We start from the raw sequence: 24,081 nt of genomic DNA, 5'->3' as shown, positions 1-24,081 counted from the left end.
CCATGGAAGCGTGTTAATGTACATGGTTGGTGTATGTCAGTGTTCAGCTCCTGGGGCGACTGTAACCTACAAGTCCATGGATGAGTGTTGGTGTACATGGTGGGTGTGGTCAGTGTTCAGCTCCTTGGCCACTGTAACCTGTAATGCCATGGAATGGTGTTGGTGTGGTCAGTGTTCAGCTCCTGGGCCACTGTAACCTGTAACCTCATGGAAGGGTGTTGGTGTACATGGTGAATGTGGTCAGAGTTCAGCTCCTGGGCCTCTATAACCTGTCACCCCATGAAAGCGTGTTATTGTACATGGTGGGTGTGGTCAGTGTTCAGCTCCTGGGCCGCTGTTATCTGTAACCCCATGGAAGATTGTTGGTGTACATGGTGGGTGTTGTCAGTGTTCAGCTCCTGGGCCACTGAAATCTGTAACCCCATGGAAGGGTGTTGGCGTACATGGTGGGTGTTGTCAGTATTCAGTTCCTGGGCCACAGTAACCTATTACTCCATCGATGGGTGTTGGTGTACATGGTGGGTGTGGTCAGGTTTCAGGTCCTGGGCCCAAGTAACCCGTAACCCCATGGATGGGTGTTAGTGTACATGGTTGGTGTATGTCAATGTTCAGCTCCTGGGCCACTGTAATCCGTAACCCCCTGGATTTGTGTTGGTGTACATGGTGTGGTGTGGTCAGTGTTCAGCTCCTGCGTCACTGAATTTGTCCCTAATACATGTTGGACCAGTCAATGATCAACCTTAGATTGGTCAGCTAGTACTATTGGAAGTTCTGGAATGGTGGCCGTGAGTGGCTAATGCATATGCTTGGTGAGAGATTTTCCACCTTTTTGAAAGTTTCATGTTTACTTAAAATACAAGATAGAAGCTCTTTGCAAGCGTCCATTAAAAAATTATGGCATTCTTCTTGAATATTTTGAAACTTTTTCTGGGTAATAAAATTGTTTTGTCGGTTAATTGCCAGAAGTATTGAAAATTCGTAACAAAAGTCAACTTTCTCCAGGCCCAGATATTTGGAATTGTAGTCCAAATTAACCTGAAGCTTTGCATGATGAGCATGCACGATTCGTCTGAGCATTCCAAGAGGGAAGTTTTCTAAGTCAGTGTGAAGGCTAAACTAACTTGCTTCCTCTTTCTGACGAAGTAAATTCATGCCTTCAAAATCATTTAGGATTGGTTTGAAATATGTGAAATATAGCTTATTGTTGGGATCAGAGCACATTGAAAATAGTTGTCATGCAACATATTTATCACAAGAGGAAGAAGCGATTTGGTAATGAGTTGTTAAAGAATCCCACTGATTTAACAATCGCTTTACGCTTTTTTTAATTAAAATATTAGGTACATCTGCATTTGTGCAGCAACCCTAAACTATATAAAGGGGAGTAGAGTGTGTTAAAAAGCTAGCTACGTGATGCAAAAAAATCCCCAACACATAGGATGGTTACTCATACAGAGGCACGTGATAAGCAGTCTTCACTAGCAGACTCCGGGTGCATTATGAGGATATCATCAACACTAGAGTGAATAAGGTAGCACTGATACTAAAGATCCCCCATCTCGCAGGATGGTTAGTCATACAGGGCCGTATGTTTTGTAGCCTGCACTGGCAAATTTTGGGAGCAATATGAGGATATCTTCACGAACACGAGAGTGAATAAAGTAATTGCAAATCTCTAAGTACCTAATGCCTATGGGTCTGATAGGTCTATTATCTAGGCATCCGGTAATGTAGTGTGGGAGATTTGGCCGCAGTTCCTGCTCATACAGTTTGCACCTAAAGTGCTCAGGATTGGAAGATCCGTCACCTGTAGTCATCTGCGACAGATAACGGTAACCCAACCTGATCCTTGCAACCACTGTGTCGCACAGTCTGGTGGACGTTTTATGCAGCCCATAAATGTAGGTTTCAGATCTAAACAAATCATAGCTTTTTATGCTAGTGACACTACCGCTCCTTGCCAACCATCGTGTTCCTGACAAAGGTATTAATGTAAGGGGGTTTTACCCATCATTTATCAATACTTAAATTTCTAAATAACCTTTTCTAGTTATTGATTTGTGGAACAAGCTGTTGCTTTCGATATGACGTATTAATGACAATTAGGTGGGGAAAACTATGGCCCCTTGGGAAGATTACCTTGCCTTGCGATTACTTTTCTCTCGACGGTTCCTGGGATCACCGTCCCCAGGAGACCTGTATCCGACCAAGCCTCCTGTGGTAAGTGGTCAAGTCAATCAGGCTGACGGACGCAGCTTTCATTTGTACACATTACATTATAAAAATATAAATAATCATTATTTTCTTAACATTAATAGCCCAACTTACTTTTATATTATCCCAAAGAGTCGCGTGCAGCGACTTTTCATTAAGGAGAGAGATTAAATCCAGAGTTTAAAGTCTGGGGAAGCTTAGAGTTGTACGTCATATGCTTAACAGGCGGAACCAAGGATCTAAACATCGAGCACAATTGTTTTTAGAAATGTTCTTGACGAAGCATAAATTCTTGATGTGTTACTTACAAGACCTTAAGGGGGTGTAGCTCAGTGGTAGAGCGTTCGCTTTGCATGTGAAAGGCCCCGGGTTCGATCCGCGGCACCTCCAGCCCCTTGGGTATGTAGCTCATGTGGTAGAGCGCTCGCTTAGCATGTGAGAGGTACGGAGATCGATACCCCGCATATCCAGGCTTTATATATTAACCTTGTAACTGATTATAAGCTAGATATTACTTGGTTTTCTTGCCCAGGGATCACGTCAGAGATCACAAAACATCTTTAAACAAACTGTTGTGCTGTATATAGTGCATATTTTGTCTGCAGGATGATCTTGCAATGCTTGCAACATTGTTATTTACTTCATGACCACTCAAACACTAACTACAGTGCTGTAATGTTCAGTGCTGTAATGCTCACACAATGGAGGGTCGAGCTCTCATCCTAGACTTACCAGTGACTGATAAGTGTAAGGACATTGTGATAAGTCACCAATCTTATCAGAAATGTAGTTAGCAAAACGATCTAGATTTTAAGTTGCCCGAGTCCATTGTGTTCCTGTTATATCTTAACAAACTTTTGCAACTTAATTCATCAATGCTGTAGCTTGGTTAACAGCATTGCTTTTTCAGCTCCTGGCGGGCGACTGTAACCTGCAACTCCATGGATGAGTGTTGGTGTACATGGTGGGTGTGGTCAGTGTTCAGCTCCTTGGGCCACTGTAACCTGTAATGCCATTGGAATGGTGTTGGTGTACATGGTGGGTGAGGTCAGTGTTCAGCTCCTGGGCCACTGTAACCTGTAACCTCATGGAAGGGGTGTTGGTGTACATGGTGGATGTGGTCAGTGTTCAGCTCCTGGGCCTCTATAACCTGTCACCCCATGGAAGCGTGTTAGTGTACATGGTGGGTGTGGTCAGTGTTCAGCTCCTGGGCCGCTGTAATCTGTAACCCCATGGAAGATTGTTGGTGTACATGGTGGGTGTTGTCAGTGTTCAGCTCCTGGGCCACTGAAATCTGTAACCCCATAGAAGGGTGCTGGTGTACATGGTGGGTGTTGTCAGTATTCAGTTCCTGGGCCACAGTAACCTATTACTCCACCGATGGGTGTTGGTGTACATGGTGGGTGTGGTCAGGTTTCAGGTCCTGGGCCCAAGTAACCCGTAACCCCATGGATGGGTGTTAGTGTACATGGTTGGTGTATGTCAATGTTCAGCTCCTGGGCCACTGTAACCCGTAACCCCATGGATTTGTGTTGGTGTACATGGTGTTGTGTGGTCAGTGTTCAGCTCCTGGGTCACTGAATTTGTCCCTAATACATGTTGGACCAGTCAATGATCAACCTTAGATTGGTCAGCTAATACTATTGGAAGTTCTGAAATGGTGGCCGTGAGTGGCTAATGCATACGCTTGGTGATAGATTTTCCACCTTTTTGAAAGTTTCAGGTTTACTTAAAATCCAAGAAAGAAGCTCTTTGCAAGCGTCGATTAAAAATTATGGCATCCTTCTTGAATATTTTGAAACTTTTTCTGGGTTATAAAATTGTTTTGTCGGTTAATTGCCAGAAGTATTGAAAATTCGTAACAAAAGTCAACTTTCTCCAGGTGCAGATATTTGGAATTGTAGTCCAAATTAACATGAAGCTTTGCATGATGAAGATGCACGATTCTTCTGAGCATTCCAAGAGGGACGTTTTCTAAGTCAGTGTGAAGGCTAAACTAACTTGCTTCATCTCTCTGACGAAGTAAATTCATGCTCTCAAAATCATTTAGGATTGGTTTGAAAAATGTGAAATATAGCCTAGTGTTGGGATCAGAGCACATTGAAAATACTTGTCATGCCAACATATTTATCACAAGAAGAAGAAGCGATATGGTATGGAGTTGTTAAGGAATCCCACTGATTTAAACAATCTCTTTACACTTTTTTTAATTAAAATATTAGGTACATCTGCATTTGTTGCAGCAACCCTAAACTATATGAAGGGGAGTAGAATGTGTCACAAAGCTAGCTACGTGATGCTAAAAAATCCCCATCACACAGGATGGTTAGTCATACAGAGGCACGTGATAAGCAGTCTTCACTAACAGACTCCGGGTGCATTATGAGGATATCATCAACATAGGAGTGAATAAGGTTGCACTGATACTAAAGGTCCCTCATTTCGCAGGATGGTTAGTCATAGGGCCATATGTTTAGTAGCCTACACTGTTAAATTTTGGGTGCAATATGAGGATATCTTCACGAACACGAGAGTGAATAAAGTAATTGCAAAGCTCTAGGTACCTCATGCTCACGGGTCTGATAGGTCTATTAACTGGGCATTGGGTGATGTAGTGTGGGAGATCTGGCCGCAGTTCCTGCTCACAGAGTTTGCACCTAAAGTGCTCAGGATTGGAAGATCCGTCACCTGTAGTCACCTGCCACAGATAACGGTAACCCAACCTGATCCTTGCAACCACTGTGTCGCAGTCAGGTGGACGTTTTATGCAGCCCATAAATGTAGGTTTCAGATCTAAACAAGTCATAGCTTTTATGCTAGTGTACACTACCGCTCCTTGCCAACCATCGTGTTCCTGACAAAGGTATTAACTGTAAGGGATTTTTAATCATCATTTATCAATACGTAATTTTCTAAATACCCTTCTCCAGTTATTGATGATTTGTGGAACAAGCTGTTGCTTTCGATATGACGTATTATGACAATTAGGTGGGGAAAACTATGGCACCTTGGAGGATTACCTTGCCTTGCGATTACTTTTTCTTTCGAAGGTTCTTGGGATCACCGTCCCCAGGAGGCCTGTATCCGACCAAGCCTCCTGTGGTAAGTGGTCTAGTCAATCAGGCTGACGGATGCAGCTTTCATTTGTACACATTACATTATAAAAACATAAATAATCATTATTTTCTTAACATTAATAGCCCAACTTACTTTTAAATTATCCCAAAAAGTCGCTTGTAGTAACTTTTCATAAAGGAGAGAGATTAAATCCAGAGCTTAAAGTCTGGGGAAGCTTGCAGTTGAACTTCATATTTGTAACAGGCGGAACCAAGGATCTAAACATCAAGCACAATTGTATTTAGAAATGTTCCTGACGAAGGATAAATTCTTGATGTGTAACTTAGCAGACCATAAGGGGGTGTAGGCTCAGTGGTAGAGCGTTCGCTTTGCATGTGAAAGGCCCCGGGTTCGATCCCCGGCACCTCCAGCCCTTTGGGGATGTAGCTCAAGTGGTAGAGCGCTCGCTTAGCATGTGAGAGGTACGGGGATCGATACCCCGCATCTCCAGGGTTTTATATATTAACTTATAACTAATTATAGCTAGATATTACCTTGGTTTTTCTTGCCCAGGGATCACGTCAGAGATCACAAAACATCTTTAAACAAACTGTTGACTGTATATAGTGCATATTTTGTCTGCAGGATGATCTTGCAATGCTTGCAACATTGTTATTTACTTCATGACCACTCAAACACTAACTACAGTGCTGTAATGTTCAGTGCTGTAATGCTCACACAATGGAGGGTCGAGCTCTCATCCTAGACTTACCAGTGACTGATAAGTGTAAGACATTGTGATAAGTCACCAATCTTATCAGAAATGTATTTAGCAAACGATCTAGATTTTAAGTGCCCGAGTCCATTGTGTTCCTGTATATCTTAACAAACTTTGCAACTAATTCATCAATGCTGTAGCTTGTTAACAGCATTGCTTTTTCAGCTCCTGGGGCGACTGTAACCTGCAACTCCATGGATGAGTGTTGGTGTACATGGTGGGTTGTGGTCAGTGTTCAGCTCCTTGGCCACTGTAACCTGTAATGCCATGGAATGGTGTTGGTGTACATGGTGGGTGAGGTCAGTGTTCAGCTCCTGGGCCACTGTAACCTGTAACCTCATGGAAGGGTGTTGGTGTACATGGTGGATGTGGTCAGTGTTCAGCTCCTGGGCCTCTATAACCTGTCACCCCATGGAAGCGTGTTAGTGTACATGGTGGGTGTGGTCAGTGTTCAGCTCCTGGGCCGCTGTAATCTGTAACCCCATGGAAGATTGTTGGTGTACATGGTGGGTGTTGTCAGTGTTCAGCTCCTGGGCCACTGAAATCTGTAACCCCATAGAAGGGTGCTGGTGTACATGGTGGGTGTTGTCAGTATTCAGTTCCTGGGCCACAGTAACCTATTACTCCACCGATGGGTGTTGGTGTACATGGTGGGTGTGGTCAGGTTTTCAGGTCCTGGGCCCAAGTAACCCGTAACCCCATGGATGGTGTTAGTGTACATGGTTGGTGTATGTCAATGTTCAGCTCCTGGGCCACTGTAACCCGTAACCCCATGGATTTGTGTTGGTGTACATGGTGTTGTGTGGTCAGTGTTCAGCTCCTGGGTCACTGAATTTGTCCCTAATACATGTTGGACCAGTCAATGATCAACCTTAGATTGGTCAGCTAATACTATTGGAAGTTCTGAAATGGTGGCCGTGAGTGGCTAATGCATACGCTTGGTGATAGATTTTCCACCTTTTTGAAAGTTTCAGGTTTACTTAAAATCCAAGAAAGAAGCTCTTTGCAAGCGTCGATTAAAAATTATGGCATCCTTCTTGAATATTTTGAAACTTTTTCTGGGTTATAAAATTGTTTTGTCGGTTAATTGCCAGAAGTATTGAAAATTCGTAACAAAAGTCAACTTTCTCCAGGTGCAGATATTTGGAATTGTAGTCCAAATTAACATGAAGCTTTGCATGATGAAGATGCACGATTCTTCTGAGCATTCCAAGAGGGACGTTTTCTAAGTCAGTGTGAAGGCTAAACTAACTTGCTTCATCTCTCTGACGAAGTAAATTCATGCTCTCAAAATCATTTAGGATTGGTTTGAAAAATGTGAAATATAGCCTAGTGTTGGGATCAGAGCACATTGAAAATACTTGTCATGCAACATATTTATCACAAGAAGAAGAAGCGATATGGTATGGAGTTGTTAAGGAATCCCACTGATTTAACAATCTCTTTACACTTTTTTTAATTAAAATATTAGGTACATCTGCATTTGTGCAGCAACCCTAAACTATATGAAGGGGAGTAGAATGTGTCACAAAGCTAGCTACGTGATGCTAAAAAATCCCCATCACACAGGATGGTTAGTCATACAGAGGCACGTGATAAGCAGTCTTCACTAACAGACTCCGGGTGCATTATGAGGATATCATCAACATAGGAGTGAATAAGGTTGCACTGATACTAAAGGTCCCTCATTCGCAGGATGGTTAGTCATAGGGCCATATGTTTAGTAGCCTACACTGTTAAATTTTGGGTGCAATATGAGGATATCTTCACGAACACGAGAGTGAATAAAGTAATTGCAAAGCTCTAGGTACCTCATGCTCACGGGTCTGATAGGTCTATTAACTGGGCATTGGGTGATGTAGTGTGGGAGATCTGGCCGCAGTTCCTGCTCACAGAGTTTGCACCTAAAGTGCTCAGGATTGGAAGATCCGTCACCTGTAGTCACCTGCCACAGATAACGGTAACCCAACCTGATCCTTGCAACCACTGTGTCGCACAGTCTGGTGGACGTTTTATGCAGCCCATAAATGTACGTTTCAGATCTAAACAAGTCATAGCTTTTTATGCTAGTGTACACTACCGCTCCTTGCCAACCATCGTGTTCCTGACAAAGGTATTAACTGTAAGGGGGTTTTTAATCATCATTTATCAATACGTAATTTTCTAAATAACCTTCTCCAGTTATTGATGATTTGTGGAACAAGCTGTTGCTTTCGATATGACGTATTAATGACAATTAGGTGGGGAAAACTATGGCACCTTGGGAGGATTACCTTGCCTTGCGATTACTTTTTCTTTCGAAGGTTCTTGGGATCACCGTCCCCAGGAGGCCTGTATCCGACCAAGGCCTCCTGTGGTAAGTGGTCTAGTCAATCAGGCTGACGGATGCAGCTTTCATTTGTACACATTACATTATAAAAACATAAATAATCATTATTTTCTTAACATTAATAGCCCAACTTTTAAATTATCCCAAAAAGTAGCATGTAGTGACTTATCATAAAGGAGAGAGATTAAATCCAGAGCTTAAAGTCTGGGGAAGCTTGCAGTTGAACTTCATATTTGTAACAGGCGGAACCAAGGATCTAAACATCAAGCACAATTGTATTTAGAAATGTTCCTGACGAAGGATAAATTCTTGATGTGTAACTTAGCAGACCATAAGGGGGTGTAGCTCAGTGGTAGAGCGTTCGCTTTGCATGTGAAAGGCCCCGGGTTCGATCCCCGGCACCTCCAGCCCTTTGGGGATGTAGCTCAAGTGGTAGAGCGCTCGCTTAGCATGTGAGAGGTACGGGGATCGATACCCCGCATCTCCAGGGTTTTATATATTAACTTATAACTAATTATAGCTAGATATTACCTTGGTTTTTCTTGCCCAGGGATCACGTCAGAGATCACAAAACATCTTTAAACAAACTGTTGACTGTATATAGTGCATATTTTGTCTGCAGGATGATCTTGCAATGCTTGCAACATTGTTATTTACTTCATGACCACTCAAACATTAACTACAGTGCTGTAATGTTCAGTGCTGTAATGCTCACACAATGGAGGGTCGAGCTCTCATCCTAGACTTAACAGTGACTGATAAGTGTAAGACATTGTGATAAGTCACCAATCTTATCAGAAATGTATTTAGCAAACGATCTAGATTTTAAGTGCCCGAGTCCATTGTGTTCCTGTATATCTTAACAAACTTTGCAACTAATTCATCAATGCTGTAGCTTGTTAACAGCATTGCTTTTTCAGCTCCTGGGGCGACTGTAACCTGCAACTCCATGGATGAGTGTTGGTGTACATGGTGGGTGTGGTCAGTGTTCAGCTCCTTGGCCACTGTAACCTGTAATGCCATGGAATGGTGTTGGTGTACATGGTGGGTGAGGTCAAGTCTTCAGCTCCTGGGCCACTGTAACCTGTAACCTCATGGAAGGGTGTTGGTGTACATGGTGGATGTGGTCAGTGTTCAGCTCCTGGGCCTCTATAACCTGTCACCCCATGGAAGCGTGTTAGTGTACATGGTGGGTGTTGTCAGTGTTCAGCTCCTGGGCCACTGAAATCTGTAACCCCATAGAAGGGTGCTGGTGTACATGGTGGGTGTTGTCAGTATTCAGTTCCTGGGCCACAGTAACCTATTACTCCACCGATGGGTGTTGGTGTACATGGTGGGTGTGGTCAGGTTTCAGGTCCTGGGCCCAAGTAACCCGTAACCCCATGGATGGGTGTTAGTGTACATGGTTGGTGTATGTCAATGTTCAGCTCCTGGGCCACTGTAACCCGTAACCCCATGGATTTGTGTTGGTGTACATGGTGTTGTGTGGTCAGTGTTCAGCTCCTGGGTCACTGAATTTGTCCCTAATACATGTTGGACCAGTCAATGATCAACCTTAGATTGGTCAGCTAATACTATTGGAAGTTCTGAAATGGTGGCCGTGAGTGGCTAATGCATACGCTTGGTGATAGATTTTCCACCTTTTTGAAAGTTTCAGGTTTACTTAAAATCCAAGAAAGAAGCTCTTTGCAAGCGTCGATTAAAAATTATGGCATCCTTTTTGAATATTTTGAAACTTTTTCTGGGTTATAAAATTGTTTTGTCGGTTAATTGCCAGAAGTATTGAAAATTCGTAACAAAAGTCAACTTTCTCCAGGTGCAGATATTTGGAATTGTAGTCCAAATTAACATGAAGCTTTGCATGATGAAGATGCACGATTCTTCTGAGCATTCCAAGAGAGACATTTTCTAAGTCAGTGTGAAGGCTAAACTAACTTGCTTCATCTCTCTGACGAAGTAAATTCATGCTCTCAAAATCATTTAGGATTGGTTTGAAAAATGTGAAATATAGCCTAGTGTTGGGATCAGAGCACATTGAAAATACTTGTCATGCAACATATTTATCACAAGAAGAAGAAGCGATATGGTATGGAGTTGTTAAGGAATCCCACTGATTTAACAATAGCTTTACACTTTTTTTAATTAAAATATTAGGTACATCTGCATTTGTGCAGCAACCCTAAACTATATGAAGGGGAGTAGAATGTGTCACAAAGCTAGCTACGTGATGCTAAAAAATCCCCATCACACAGGATGGTTAGTCATACAGAGGCACGTGATAAGCAGTCTTCACTAACAGACTCCGGGTGCATTATGAGGATATCATCAACATAGGATTGAATAAGGTAGCACTGATACTAAAGGTCCCTCATTTCGCAGGATGGTTAGTCATAGGGCCATATGTTTAGTAGCCTACACTGTTAAATTTTGGGTGCAATATGAGGATATCTTCACGAACACGAGAGTGAATAAAGTAATTGCAAAGCTCTAGGTACCTCATGCTCACGGGTCTGATAGGTCTATTAACTGGGCATTGGGTGATGTAGTGTGGGAGATCTGGCCGCAGTTCCTGCTCACAGAGTTTGCACCTAAAGTGCTCAGGATTGGAAGATCCGTCACCTGTAGTCACCTGCCACAGATAACGGTAACCCAACCTGATCCTTGCAACCACTGTGTCGCACAGTCTGGTGGACGTTTTATGCAGCCCATAAATGTACGTTTCAGATCTAAACAAGTCATAGCTTTTTATGCTAGTGTACACTACCGCTCCTTGCCAACCATCGTGTTCCTGACAAAGGTATTAACTGTAAGCGGTTTTTAATCATCATTTATCAATACGTAATTTTCTAAATAACCTTCTCCAGTTATTGATGATTTGTGGAACAAGCTGTTGCTTTCGATATGACGTATTAATGACAATTAGGTGGGGAAAACTATGGCACCTTGGGAGGATTCCCTTGCCTTGCGATTACTTTTTCTTTCGAAGGTTCTTGGGATCACCGTCCCCAGGAGGCCTGTATCCGACCAAGCCTCCTGTGGTAAGTGGTCTAGTCAATCAGGCTGACGGATGCAGCTTTCATTTGTACACATTACATTATAAAAACATAAATAATCATTATTTTCTTAACATTAATAGCCCAACTTACTTTTAAATTATCCCAAAAAGTCGCATGTAGTGACTTTTCATAAAGGAGAGAGATTAAATCCAGAGCTTAAAGTCTGGGGAAGCTTGCAGTTGAACTTCATATTTGTAACAGGCGGAACCAAGGATCTAAACATCAAGCACAATTGTATTTAGAAATGTTCCTGACGAAGGATAAATTCTTGATGTGTAACTTAACAGACCATAAGGGGGTGTAGCTCAGTGGTAGAGCGTTCGCTTTGCATGTGAAAGGCCCCGGGTTCGATCCCCGGCACCTCCAGCCCTTTGGGGATGTAGCTCAAGTGGTAGAGCGCTCGCTTAGCATGTGAGAGGTACGGGGATCGATACCCCGCATCTCCAGGGTTTTATATATTAACTTATAACTAATTATAGCTAGATATTACCTTGGTTTTTCTTGCCAGGGATCACGTCAGAGATCACAAAACATCTTTAAACAAACTGTTGACTGTATATAGTGCATATTTTGTCTGCAGGATGATCTTGCAATGCTTGCAACATTGTTATTTACTTCATGACCACTCAAACACTAACTACAGTGCTGTAATGTTCAGTGCTGTAATGCTCACACAATGGAGGGTCGAGCTCTCATCCTAGACTTACCAGTGACTGATAAGTGTAAGACATTGTGATAAGTCACCAATCTTATCAGAAATGTATTTAGCAAACGATCTAGATTTTAAGTGCCCGAGTCCATTGTGTTCCTGTATATCTTAACAAACTTTGCAACTAATTCATCAATGCTGTAGCTTGTTAACAGCATTGCTTTTTCAGCTCCTGGGGCGACTGTAACCTGCAACTCCATGGATGAGTGTTGGTGTACATGGTGGGTGTGGTCAGTGTTCAGCTCCTTGGCCACTGTAACCTGTAATGCCATGGAATGGTGTTGGTGTACATGGTGGGTGAGGTCATTGTTCAGCTCCTGGGCCACTGTAACCTGTAACCTCATGGAAGGGTGTTGGTGTACATGGTGGATGTGGTCAGTGTTCAGCTCCTGGGCCTCTATAACCTGTCACCCCATGGAAGCGTGTTAGTGTACATGGTGGGTGTGGTCAGTGTTCAGCTCCTGGGCCGCTGTAATCTGTAACCCCATGGAAGATTGTTGGTGTACATGGTGGGTGTTGTCAGTGTTCAGCTCCTGGGCCACTGAAATCTGTAACCCCATAGAAGGGTGCTGGTGTACATGGTGGGTGTTGTCAGTATTCAGTTCCTGGGCCACAGTAAACTATTACTCCACCGATGGGTGTTGGTGTACATGGTGGGTGTGGTCAGGTTTCAGGTCCTGGGCCCAAGTAACCCGTAACCCCATGGATGGGTGTTAGTGTACATGGTTGGTGTATGTCAATGTTCAGCTCCTGGGCCACTGTAACCCGTAACCCCATGGATTTGTGTTGGTGTACATGGTGTTGTGTGGTCAGTGTTCAGCTCCTGGGTCACTGAATTTGTCCCTAATACATGTTGGACCAGTCAATGATCAACCTTAGATTGGTCAGCTAATACTATTGGAAGTTCTGAAATGGTGGCCGTGAGTGGCTAATGCATACGCTTGGTGATAGATTTTCCACCTTTTTGAAAGTTTCAGGTTTACTTAAAATCCAAGAAAGAAGCTCTTTGCAAGCGTCGATTAAAAATTATGGCATCCTTCTTGAATATTTTGAAACTTTTTCTGGGTTATAAAATTGTTTTGTCGGTTAATTGCCAGAAGTATTGAAAATTCGTAACAAAAGTCAACTTTCTCCAGGTGCAGATATTTGGAATTGTAGTCCAAATTAACATGAAGCTTTGCATGATGAAGATGCACGATTCTTCTGAGCATTCCAAGAGGGACGTTTTCTAAGTCAGTGTGAAGGCTAAACTAACTTGCTTCATCTCTCTGACGAAGTAAATTCATGCTCTCAAAATCATTTAGGATTGGTTTGAAAAATGTGAAATATAGCCTAGTGTTGGGATCAGAGCACATTGAAAATACTTGTCATGCAACATATTTATCACAAGAAGAAGAAGCGATATGGTATGGAGTTGTTAAGGAATCCCACTGATTTAACAATCTCTTTACACTTTTTTTAATTAAAATATTAGGTACATCTGCATTTGTGCAGCAACCCTAAACTATATGAAGGGGAGTAGAATGTGTCACAAAGCTAGCTACGTGATGCTAAAAAATCCCCATCACACAGGATGGTTAGTCATACAGAGGCACGTGATAAGCAGTCTTCACTAACAGACTCCGGGTGCATTATGAGGATATCATCAACATAGGAGTGAATAAGGTTGCACTGATACTAAAGGTCCCTCATTTCGCAGGATGGTTAGTCATAGGGCCATATGTTTAGTAGCCTACACTGTTAAATTTTGGGTGCAATATGAGGATATCTTCACGAACACGAGAGTGAATAAAGTAATTGCAAAGCTCTAGGTACCTCATGCTCACGGGTCTGATAGGTCTATTAACTGGGCATTGGGTGATGTAGTGTGGGAGATCTGGCCGCAGTTCCTGCTCACAGAGTTTGCACCTAAAGTGCTCAGGATTGGAAGATCCGTCACCTGTAGTCACCTGCCACAGATAACGGTAACCCAACCTGATCCTTGACACCACTGTGTCGCACAGTCTGGTGGACGTTTTATGCAGCCCATAAATGTACGTTTCAGATCTAAACAAGTCATAGCTTTTTATGCTAGTGTACACTACCGCTCCTTGCCAACCATCGTGTTCCTGACAAAGGTATTAACTGTAAGGGGGTTTTAATCATCATTTATCAATACGTAATTTTCTAAATAACCTTCTCCAGTTATTGATGATTTGTGGAACAAGCTGTTGCTTTCGATATGACGTATTAATGACAATTAGGTGGGGAAAACTATGGCACCTTGGGAGGATTACCTTGCCTTGCGATTACTTTTTCTTTCGAAGGTTCTTGGGATCACCGTCCCCAGGAGGCCTGTATCCGACCAAGCCTCCTGTGGTAAGTGGTCTAGTCAATCAGGCTGACGGATGCAGCTTTCATTTGTACACATTACATTATAAAAACATAAATAATCATTATTTTCTTAACATTAATAGCCCAACTTACTTTTAAATTATCCCAAAAAGTAGCATGTAGTGACTTATCATAAAGGAGAGAGATTAAATCCAGAGCTTAAAGTCTGGGGAAGCTTGCAGTTGAACTTCATATTTGTAACAGGCGGAACCAAGGATCTAAACATCAAGCACAATTGTATTTAGAAATGTTCCTGACGAAGGATAAATTCTTGATGTGTAACTTAGCAGACCATAAGGGGGTGTAGCTCAGTGGTAGAGCGTTCGCTTTGCATGTGAAAGGCCCCGGGTTCGATCCCCGGCACCTCCAGCCCTTTGGGGATGTAGCTCAAGTGGTAGAGCGCTCGCTTAGCATGTGAGAGGTACGGGGATCGATACCCCGCATCTCCAGGGTTTTATATACTAACTTATAACTAATTATAGCTAGATATTACCTTGGTTTTTCTTGCCCAGGGATCACATCAGAGATCACAAAACATCTTTAAACAAACTGTTGACTGTATATAGTGCATATTTTGTCTGCAGGATGATCTTGCAATGCTTGCAACATTGTTATTTACTTCATGACCACTCAAACATTAACTACAGTGCTGTAATGTTCAGTGCTGTAATGCTCACACAATGGAGGGTCGAGCTCTCATCCTAGACTTACCAGTGACTGATAAGTGTAAGACATTGTGATAAGTCACCAATCTTATCAGAAATGTATTTAGCAAACGATCTAGATTTTAAGTGCCCGAGTCCATTGTGTTCCTGTATATCTTAACAAACTTTGCAACTAATTCATCAATGCTGTAGCTTGTTAACAGCATTGCTTTTTCAGCTCCTGGGGCGACTGTAACCTGCAACTCCATGGATAAGTGTTGGTGTACATGGTGGGTGTGGTCAGTGTTCAGCTCCTTGGCCACTGTAACCTGTAATGCCATGGAATGGTGTTGGTGTACATGGTGGGTGAGGTCAGTGTTCAGCTCCTGGGCCACTGTAACCTGTAACCTCATGGAAGGGTGTTGGTGTACATGGTAGATGTGGTCAGTGTTCAGCTCCTGGGCCTCTATAACCTGTCACCCCATGGAAGCGTGTTAGTGTACATGGTGGGTGTGGTCAGTGTTCAGCTCCTGGGCCGCTGTAATCTGTAACCCCATGGAAGATTGTTGGTGTACATGGTGGGTGTTGTCAGTGTTCAGCTCCTGGGCCACTGAAATCTGTAACCCCATAGAAGGGTGCTGGTGTACATGGTGGGTGTTGTCAGTATTCAGTTCCTGGGCCACAGTAACCTATTACTCCACCGATGGGTGTTGGTGTACATGGTGGGTGTGGTCAGGTTTCAGGTCCTGGGCCCAAGTAACCCGTAACCCCATGGATGGGTGTTAGTGTACATGGTTTGTGTATGTCAATGTTCAGCTCCTGGGCCACTGTAACCCGTAACCCCATGGATTTGTGTTGGTGTACATGGTGTTGTGTGGTCAGTGTTCAGCTCCTGGGTCACTGAATTTGTCCCTAATACATGTTGGACCAGTCAATGATCAACCTTAGATTGGTCAGCTAATACTATTGGAAGTTCTGAAATGGTGGCCGTGAGTGGCTAATGCATACGCTTGGTGATAGATTTTCCACCTTTTTGAAAGTTTCAGGTTTACTTAAAATCCAAGAAAGAAGCTCTTTGCAAGCGTCGATTAAAAATTATGGCATCCTTCTTGAATATTTTGAAACTTTTTCTGGGTTATAAAATTGTTTTGTCGGTTAATTGCTAGAAGTATTGAAAATTCGTAACAAAAGTCAACTTTCTCCAGGTGCAGATATTTGGAATTGTAGTCCAAATTAACATGAAGCTTTGCATGATGAAGATGCACGATTCTTCTGAGCATTCCAAGAGGGACGTTTTCTAAGTCAGTGTGAAGGCTAAACTAACTTGCTTCATCTCTCTGACGAAGTAAATTCATGCTCTCAAAATCATTTAGGATTGGTTTGAAAAATGTGAAATATAGCCTAGTGTTGGGATCAGAGCACATTGAAAATACTTGTCATGCAACATATTTATCACAAGAAGAAGAAGCGATATGGTATGGAGTTGTTAAGGAATCCCACTGATTTAACAATCGCTTTACACTTTTTTAATTAAAATATTAGGTACATCTGCATTTGTGCAGCAACCCTAAACTATATGAAGGGGAGTAGAATGTGTCACAAAGCTAGCTACGTGATGCTAAAAAATCCCCATCACACAGGATGTTTAGTCATACAGAGGCACGTGATAAGCAGTCTTCACTAACAGACTCCGGGTGCATTATGAGGATATCATCAACATAGGAGTGAATAAGGTTGCACTGATACTAAAGGTCCCTCATTTCGCAGGATGGTTAGTCATAGGGCCATATGTTTAGTAGCCTACACTGTTAAATTTTGGGTGCAATATGAGGATATCTTCACGAACACGAGAGTGAATAAAGTAATTGCAAAGCTCTAGGTACCTCATGCTCACGGGTCTGATAGGTCTATTAACTGGGCATTGGGTGATGTAGTGTGGGAGATCTGGCCGCAGTTCCTGCTCACAGAGTTTGCACCTAAAGTGCTCAGGATTGGAAGATCCGTCACCTGTAGTCACCTGCCACAGATAACGGTAACCCAACCTGATCCTTGCAACCACTGTGTCGCACAGTCTGGTGGACGTTTTATGCAGCCCATAAATGTACGTTTCAGATCTAAACAAGTCATAGCTTTTTATGCTAGTGTACACTACCGCTCCTTGCCAACCATCGTGTTCCTGACAAAGGTATTAACTGTAAGGGGGTTTTAATCATCATTTATCAATACGTAATTTTCTAAATAACCTTCTCCAGTTATTGATGATTTGTGGAACAAGCTGTTGCTTTCGATATGACGTATTAATGACAATTTGGTGGGGAAAACTATGGCACCTTGGGAGGATTCCCTTGCCTTGCGATTACTTTTTCTTTCGAAGGTTCTTGGGATCACCGTCCCCAGGAGGCCTGTATCCGACCAAGCCTCCTGTGGTAAGTGGTCTAGTCAATCAGGCTGACGGATGCAGCTTTCATTTGTACACATTACATTATAAAAACATAAATAATCATTATTTTCTTAACATTAATAGCCCAACTTACTTTTAAATTATCCCAAAAAGTCGCATGTAGTAACTTTTCATAAAGGAGAGAGATTAAATCCAGAGCTTAAAGTCTGGGGAAGCTTGCAATTGAACTTCATATTTGTAACAGGCGGAATCAAGGATCTAAACATCAAGCACAATTGTATTTAGAAATGTTCCTGACGAAGGATAAATTCTTGATGTGTAACTTAGCAGACCATAAGGGGGTGTAGCTCAGTGGTAGAGCGTTCGCTTTGCATGTGAAAGGCCCCGGGTTCGATCCCCGGCACCTCCAGCCCTTTGGGGATGTAGCTCAAGTGGTAGAGCGCTCGCTTAGCATGTGAGAGGTACGGGGATCGATACCCCGCATCTCCAGGGTTTTATATATTAACTTATAACTAATTATAGCTAGATATTACCTTGGTTTTTCTTGCCCAGGGATCACGTCAGAGATCACAAAACATCTTTAAACAAACTGTTGACTGTATATAGTGCATATTTTGTCTGCAGGATGATCTTGCAATGCTTGCAACATTGTTATTTACTTCATGACCACTCAAACATTAACTATAGTGCTGTAATGTTCAGTGCTGTAATGCTCACACAATGGAGGGTCGAGCTCTCATCCTAGACTTAACAGTGACTGATAAGTGTAAGACATTGTGATAAGTCACCAATCTTATCAGAAATGTATTTAGCAAACGATCTAGATTTTAAGTGCCCGAGTCCATTGTGTTCCTGTATATCTTAACAAACTTTGCAACTAATTCATCAATGCTGTAGCTTGTTAACAGCATTGCTTTTTCAGCTCCTGGGGCGACTGTAACCTGCAACTCCATGGATGAGTGTTGGTGTACATGGTGGGTGTGGTCAGTGTTCAGCTCCTTGGCCACTGTAACCTGTAATGCCATGGAATGGTGTTGGTGTACATGGTGGGTGAGGTCAGTCTTCAGCTCCTGGGCCACTGTAACCTGTAACCTCATGGAAGGGTGTTGGTGTACATGGTGGATGTGGTCAGTGTTCAGCTCCTGGGCCTCTATAACCTGTCACCCCATGGAAGCGTGTTAGTGTACATGGTGGGTGTGGTCAGTGTTCAGCTCCTGGGCCGCTGTAATCTGTAACCCCATGGAAGATTGTTGGTGTACATGGTGGGTGTTGTCAGTGTTCAGCTCCTGGGCCACTGAAATCTGTAACCCCATAGAAGGGTGCTGGTGTACATGGTGGGTGTTGTCAGTATTCAGTTCCTGGGCCACAGTAACCTATTACTCCACCGATGGGTGTTGGTGTACATGGTGGGTGTGGTCAGGTTTCAGGTCCTGGGCCCAAGTAACCCGTAACCCCATGGATGGGTGTTAGTGTACATGGTTGGTGTATGTCAATGTTCAGCTCCTGGGCCACTGTAACCCGTAACCCCATGGATTTGTGTTGGTGTACATGGTGTTGTGTGGTCAGTGTTCAGCTCCTGGGTCACTGAATTTGTCCCTAATACATGTTGGACCAGTCAATGATCAACCATAGATTGGTCAGCTAATACTATTGGAAGTTCTGAAATGGTGGCCGTGAGTGGCTAATGCATACGCTTGGTGATAGATTTTCCACCTTTTTGAAAGTTTCAGGTTTACTTAAAATCCAAGAAAGAAGCTCTTTGCAAGCGTCGATTAAAAATTATGGCATCCTTTTTGAATATTTTGAAACTTTTTCTGGGTTATAAAATTGTTTTGTCGGTTAATTGCCAGAAGTATTGAAAATTCGTAACAAAAGTCAACTTTCTCCAGGTGCAGATATTTGGAATTGTAGTCCAAATTAACATGAAGCTTTGCATGATGAAGATGCACGATTCTTCTGAGCATTCCAAGAGAGACATTTTCTAAGTCAGTGTGAAGGCTAAACTAACTTGCTTCATCTCTCTGACGAAGTAAATTCATGCTCTCAAAATCATTTAGGATTGGTTTGAAAAATGTGAAATATAGCCTAGTGTTGGGATCAGAGCACATTGAAAATACTTGTCATGCAACATATTTATCACAAGAAGAAGAAGCGATATGGTATGGAGTTGTTAAGGAATCCCACTGATTTAACAATAGCTTTACACTTTTTTTAATTAAAATATTAGGTACATCTGCATTTGTGCAGCAACCCTAAACTATATGAAGGGGAGTAGAATGTGTCACAAAGCTAGCTACGTGATGCTAAAAAATCCCCATCACACAGGATGGTTAGTCATACAGAGGCACGTGATAAGCAGTCTTCACTAACAGACTCCGGGTGCATTATGAGGATATCATCAACATAGGATTGAATAAGGTAGCACTGATACTAAAGGTCCCTCATTTCGCAGGATGGTTAGTCATAGGGCCATATGTTTAGTAGCCTACACTGTTAAATTTTGGGTGCAATATGAGGATATCTTCACGAACACGAGAGTGAATAAAGTAATTGCAAAGCTCTAGGTACCTCATGCTCACGGGTCTGATAGGTCTATTAACTGGGCATTGGGTGATGTAGTGTGGGAGATCTGGCCGCAGTTCCTGCTCACAGAGTTTGCACCTAAAGTGCTCAGGATTGGAAGATCCGTCACCTGTAGTCACCTGCCACAGATAACGGTAACCCAACCTGATCCTTGCAACCACTGTGTCGCACAGTCTGGTGGACGTTTTATGCAGCCCATAAATGTACGTTTCAGATCTAAACAAGTCATAGCTTTTTATGCTAGTGTACACTACCGCTCCTTGCCAACCATCGTGTTCCTGACAAAGGTATTAACTGTAAGCGGTTTTTAATCATCATTTATCAATACGTAATTTTCTAAATAACCTTCTCCAGTTATTGATGATTTGTGGAACAAGCTGTTGCTTTCGATATGACGTATTAATGACAATTAGGTGGGGAAAACTATGGCACCTTGGGAGGATTCCCTTGCCTTGCGATTACTTTTTCTTTCGAAGGTTCTTGGGATCACCGTCCCCAGGAGGCCTGTATCCGACCAAGCCTCCTGTGGTAAGTGGTCTAGTCAATCAGGCTGACGGATGCAGCTTTCATTTGTACACATTACATTATAAAAACATAAATAATCATTATTTTCTTAACATTAATAGCCCAACTTACTTTTAAATTATCCCAAAAAGTCGCATGTAGTGACTTTTCATAAAGGAGAGAGATTAAATCCAGAGCTTAAAGTCTGGGGAAGCTTGCAGTTGAACTTCATATTTGTAACAGGCGGAACCAAGGATCTAAACATCAAGCACAATTGTATTTAGAAATGTTCCTGACGAAGGATAAATTCTTGATGTGTAACTTAGCAGACCATAAGGGAGTGTAGCTCAGTGGTAGAGCGTTCGCTTTGCATGTGAAAGGCCCCGGGTTCGATCCCCGGCACCTCCAGCCCTTTGGGGATGTAGCTCAAGTGGTAGAGCGCTCGCTTAGCATGTGAGAGGTACGGGGATCGATACCCCGCATCTCCAGGGTTTTATATACTAACTTATAACTAATTATAGCTAGATATTACCTTGGTTTTTCTTGCCCAGAGATCACATCAGAGATCACAAAACATCTTTAAACAAACTGTTGACTGTATATAGTGCATATTTTGTCTGCAGGATGATCTTGCAATGCTTGCAACATTGTTATTTACTTCATGACCACTCAAACATTAACTACAGTGCTGTAATGTTCAGTGCTGTAATGCTCACACAATGGAGGGTCGAGCTCTCATCCTAGACTTACCAGTGACTGATAAGTGTAAGACATTGTGATAAGTCACCAATCTTATCAGAAATGTATTTAGCAAACGATCTAGAGTTTAAGTGCCCGAGTCCATTGTGTTCCTGTATATCTTAACAAACTTTGCAACTAATTCATCAATGCTGTAGCTTGTTAACAGCATTGCTTTTTCAGCTCCTGGGGCGACTGTAACCTGCAACTCCCTGGATGAGTGTTGGTGTACATGGTGGGTGTGGGCAGTGTTCAGCTCCTTGGCCACTGTAACCTGTAATCCCATGGAATGGTGTTGGTGTACATGGTGGGTGTGGTCAGTGTTTAGCTCCTGGGCCACTGTAACCTGTAACCTCATGGAAGGGTGGTGGTGTACATGGTGGATGTGGTCAGTGTTCAGCTCCTGGGCCTCTATAACCTGTCACCCCATGGAAGCGTGTTAGTGTACATGGTGGGTGTTGTCAGTGTTCAGCTCCTGGGCCACTGAAATCTGTAACCCCATAGAAGGGTGCTGGTGTACATGGTGTGTGTTGTCAGTATTCAGTTCCTGGGCCACAGTAACCTATTACTCCATCGATGGGTGTTGGTGTACATGGTGGGTGTGGTCAGGTTTCAGGTCCTGGGCCCAAGTAACCCGTAACCCCATGGATGGGTGTTAGTGTACATGGTTGGTGTATGTCAATGTTCAGCTCCTGGGCCACTGTAACCCGTAACCCCATGGATTTGTGTTGGTGTACATGGTGTTGTGTGGTCAGTGTTCAGCTCCTGGGTCACTGAATTTGTCCCTAATACATGTTGGACCAGTCAATGATCAACATTAGATTGGTCAGCTAATACTATTGGAAGTTCTGAAATGGTGGCCGTGAGTGGCTAATGCATACGCTTGGTGATAGATTTTCCACCTTTTTGAAAGTTTCAGGTTTACTTAAAATACAAGAAAGAAGCTCTTTGGAAGCGTCCATTAAAAATTATGGCATCCTTCTTGAATATTTTGAAACTTTTTCTGGGTTATAAAATTGTTTTGTCGGTTAATTGCCAGAAGTATTGAAAATTCGTAACAAAAGTCAACTTTCTCCAGGTGCAGATATTTGGAATTGTAGTCCAAATTAACATGAAGCTTTGCATGATGAAGATGCACGATTCTTCTGAGCATTCCAAGAGGGACGTTTTCTAAGTCAGTGTGAAGGCTATACTAACTTGCTTCATCTTTCTGACGAAGTAAATTCATGCTCTCAAAATCATTTAGGATTGGTTTGAAAAATGTGAAATATAGCTTATTGTTGGGATCAGAGCACATTGAAAATACTTGTCATGCAACATATTTATCACAAGAAGAAGAAGCGATATGGTATGGAGTTGTTTAGGAATCCCACTGATTTAACAATCGCTTTACACTTTTTTTAATTAAAATATTAGGTACATCTGCATTTGTGCAGCAACCCTAAACTATATGAAGGGGAGTAGAATGTGTCACAAAGCTAGCTACGTGATGCTAAAAAATCCCCATCACACAGGATGGTTAGTCATACAGAGGCACGTGATAAGCAGTCTTCACTAACAGACTCCGGGTGCATTATGAGGATATCATCAACATAGGACTGAATAAGGTAGCACTGATACTAAAGGTCCCTCATTTCGCAGGATGGTTAGTCATAGGGCCATATGTTTAGTAGCCTACACTGTTAAATTTTGGGTGCAATATGAGGATATCTTCACGAACACGAGAGTGAATAAAGTAATTGCAAAGCTCTAGGTACCTCATGCTCACGGGTCTGATAGGTCTATTAACTGGGCATTGGATGGTGTAGTGTGGGAGATCTGGCCGCAGTTCCTGCTCACAGAGTTTGCACCTAAAGTGCTCAGGATTGGAAGATCCGTCACCTGTAGTCACCTGCCACAGATAACGGTAACCCAACCTGATCCTTGCAACCACTGTGTCGCACAGTCTGGTGGACGTTTTATGCAGCCCATAAATGTAGGTTTCAGATCTAAACAAGTCATAGCTTTTTATGCTAGTGTACACTACCGCTCCTTGCCAACCATCGTGTTCCTGACAAAGGACAAAGGTATTAACTGTAAGGGGTTTTTAATCATCATTTATCAATACGTAATTTTCTAAATAACCTTCTCCAGTTATTGATGATTTGTGGAACAAGCTGTTGCTTTCGATATGACGTATTAATGACAATTAGGTGGGGAAAACTATGGCACCTTGGGAGGATTACCTTGCCTTGCGATTACTTTTTCTTTCGAAGGTTCTTGGGATCACCGTCCCCAGGAGGCCTGTATCCGACCAAGCCTCCTGTGGTAAGTGGTCTAGTCAATCAGGCTGACGGATGCAGCTTTCATTTGTACACATTACATTATAAAAACATAAATAATCATTATTTTCTTAACATTAATAGCCCAACTTACTTTTAAATTATCCCAAAAAGTCGCATGTAGTGACTTTTCATAAAGGAGAGAGATTAAATCCAGAGCTTAAAGTCTGGGGAAGCTTGCAGTTGAACTTCATATTTGTAACAGGCGGAACCAAGGATCTAAACATCAAGCACAATTGTATTTAGAAATGTTCCTGACGAAGGATAAATTCTTGATGTGTAACTTAGCAGACCATAAGGGGGTGTAGCTCAGTGGTAGAGCGTTCGCTTTGCATGTGAAAGGCCCCGGGTTCGATCCCCGGCACCTCCAGCCC

The 24,081-nt window shown here is 42.6% G+C and overlaps 14 non-coding genes across 14 annotated transcripts; all 14 read left to right on the top strand.

The window, feature by feature from the left end:
• Nucleotides 1-2,532: 2,532 nt before the first annotated feature.
• Nucleotides 2,533-2,604, top strand: TRNAA-UGC (transfer RNA alanine (anticodon UGC)). The gene has a single exon. It is a non-coding gene; the product is annotated as a tRNA-Ala (tRNA).
• Nucleotides 2,605-5,628: 3,024 nt separating this feature from the next.
• Nucleotides 5,629-5,701, top strand: TRNAA-UGC (transfer RNA alanine (anticodon UGC)). The gene has a single exon. It is a non-coding gene; the product is annotated as a tRNA-Ala (tRNA).
• A 7-nt stretch (nt 5,702-5,708) lies between these two features.
• TRNAA-AGC (transfer RNA alanine (anticodon AGC)) lies at nt 5,709-5,781 on the top strand. The gene has a single exon. It is a non-coding gene; the product is annotated as a tRNA-Ala (tRNA).
• A 2,932-nt stretch (nt 5,782-8,713) lies between these two features.
• TRNAA-UGC (transfer RNA alanine (anticodon UGC)) lies at nt 8,714-8,785 on the top strand. The gene has a single exon. It is a non-coding gene; the product is annotated as a tRNA-Ala (tRNA).
• A 7-nt stretch (nt 8,786-8,792) lies between these two features.
• Nucleotides 8,793-8,865, top strand: TRNAA-AGC (transfer RNA alanine (anticodon AGC)). Its single transcript has one exon. It is a non-coding gene; the product is annotated as a tRNA-Ala (tRNA).
• A 2,863-nt stretch (nt 8,866-11,728) lies between these two features.
• TRNAA-UGC (transfer RNA alanine (anticodon UGC)) lies at nt 11,729-11,800 on the top strand. Its single transcript has one exon. It is a non-coding gene; the product is annotated as a tRNA-Ala (tRNA).
• A 7-nt stretch (nt 11,801-11,807) lies between these two features.
• Nucleotides 11,808-11,880, top strand: TRNAA-AGC (transfer RNA alanine (anticodon AGC)). Its single transcript has one exon. It is a non-coding gene; the product is annotated as a tRNA-Ala (tRNA).
• A 2,933-nt stretch (nt 11,881-14,813) lies between these two features.
• TRNAA-UGC (transfer RNA alanine (anticodon UGC)) lies at nt 14,814-14,885 on the top strand. Its single transcript has one exon. It is a non-coding gene; the product is annotated as a tRNA-Ala (tRNA).
• Nucleotides 14,886-14,892: 7 nt separating this feature from the next.
• On the top strand, nt 14,893-14,965 carry TRNAA-AGC (transfer RNA alanine (anticodon AGC)). The gene has a single exon. It is a non-coding gene; the product is annotated as a tRNA-Ala (tRNA).
• Nucleotides 14,966-17,898: 2,933 nt separating this feature from the next.
• On the top strand, nt 17,899-17,970 carry TRNAA-UGC (transfer RNA alanine (anticodon UGC)). Its single transcript has one exon. It is a non-coding gene; the product is annotated as a tRNA-Ala (tRNA).
• Nucleotides 17,971-17,977: 7 nt separating this feature from the next.
• TRNAA-AGC (transfer RNA alanine (anticodon AGC)) lies at nt 17,978-18,050 on the top strand. Its single transcript has one exon. It is a non-coding gene; the product is annotated as a tRNA-Ala (tRNA).
• A 2,934-nt stretch (nt 18,051-20,984) lies between these two features.
• Nucleotides 20,985-21,056, top strand: TRNAA-UGC (transfer RNA alanine (anticodon UGC)). The gene has a single exon. It is a non-coding gene; the product is annotated as a tRNA-Ala (tRNA).
• Nucleotides 21,057-21,063: 7 nt separating this feature from the next.
• TRNAA-AGC (transfer RNA alanine (anticodon AGC)) lies at nt 21,064-21,136 on the top strand. Its single transcript has one exon. It is a non-coding gene; the product is annotated as a tRNA-Ala (tRNA).
• A 2,869-nt stretch (nt 21,137-24,005) lies between these two features.
• Nucleotides 24,006-24,077, top strand: TRNAA-UGC (transfer RNA alanine (anticodon UGC)). The gene has a single exon. It is a non-coding gene; the product is annotated as a tRNA-Ala (tRNA).
• Nucleotides 24,078-24,081: the final 4 nt, after the last annotated feature.

Source organism: Procambarus clarkii, chromosome 50 (genome assembly GCF_040958095.1).
Source record: "Procambarus clarkii isolate CNS0578487 chromosome 50, FALCON_Pclarkii_2.0, whole genome shotgun sequence".
NCBI classification, from domain to species: domain Eukaryota; kingdom Metazoa; phylum Arthropoda; class Malacostraca; order Decapoda; family Cambaridae; genus Procambarus; species Procambarus clarkii.
This window is presented reverse-complemented; position numbering and strand designations above follow the sequence as displayed.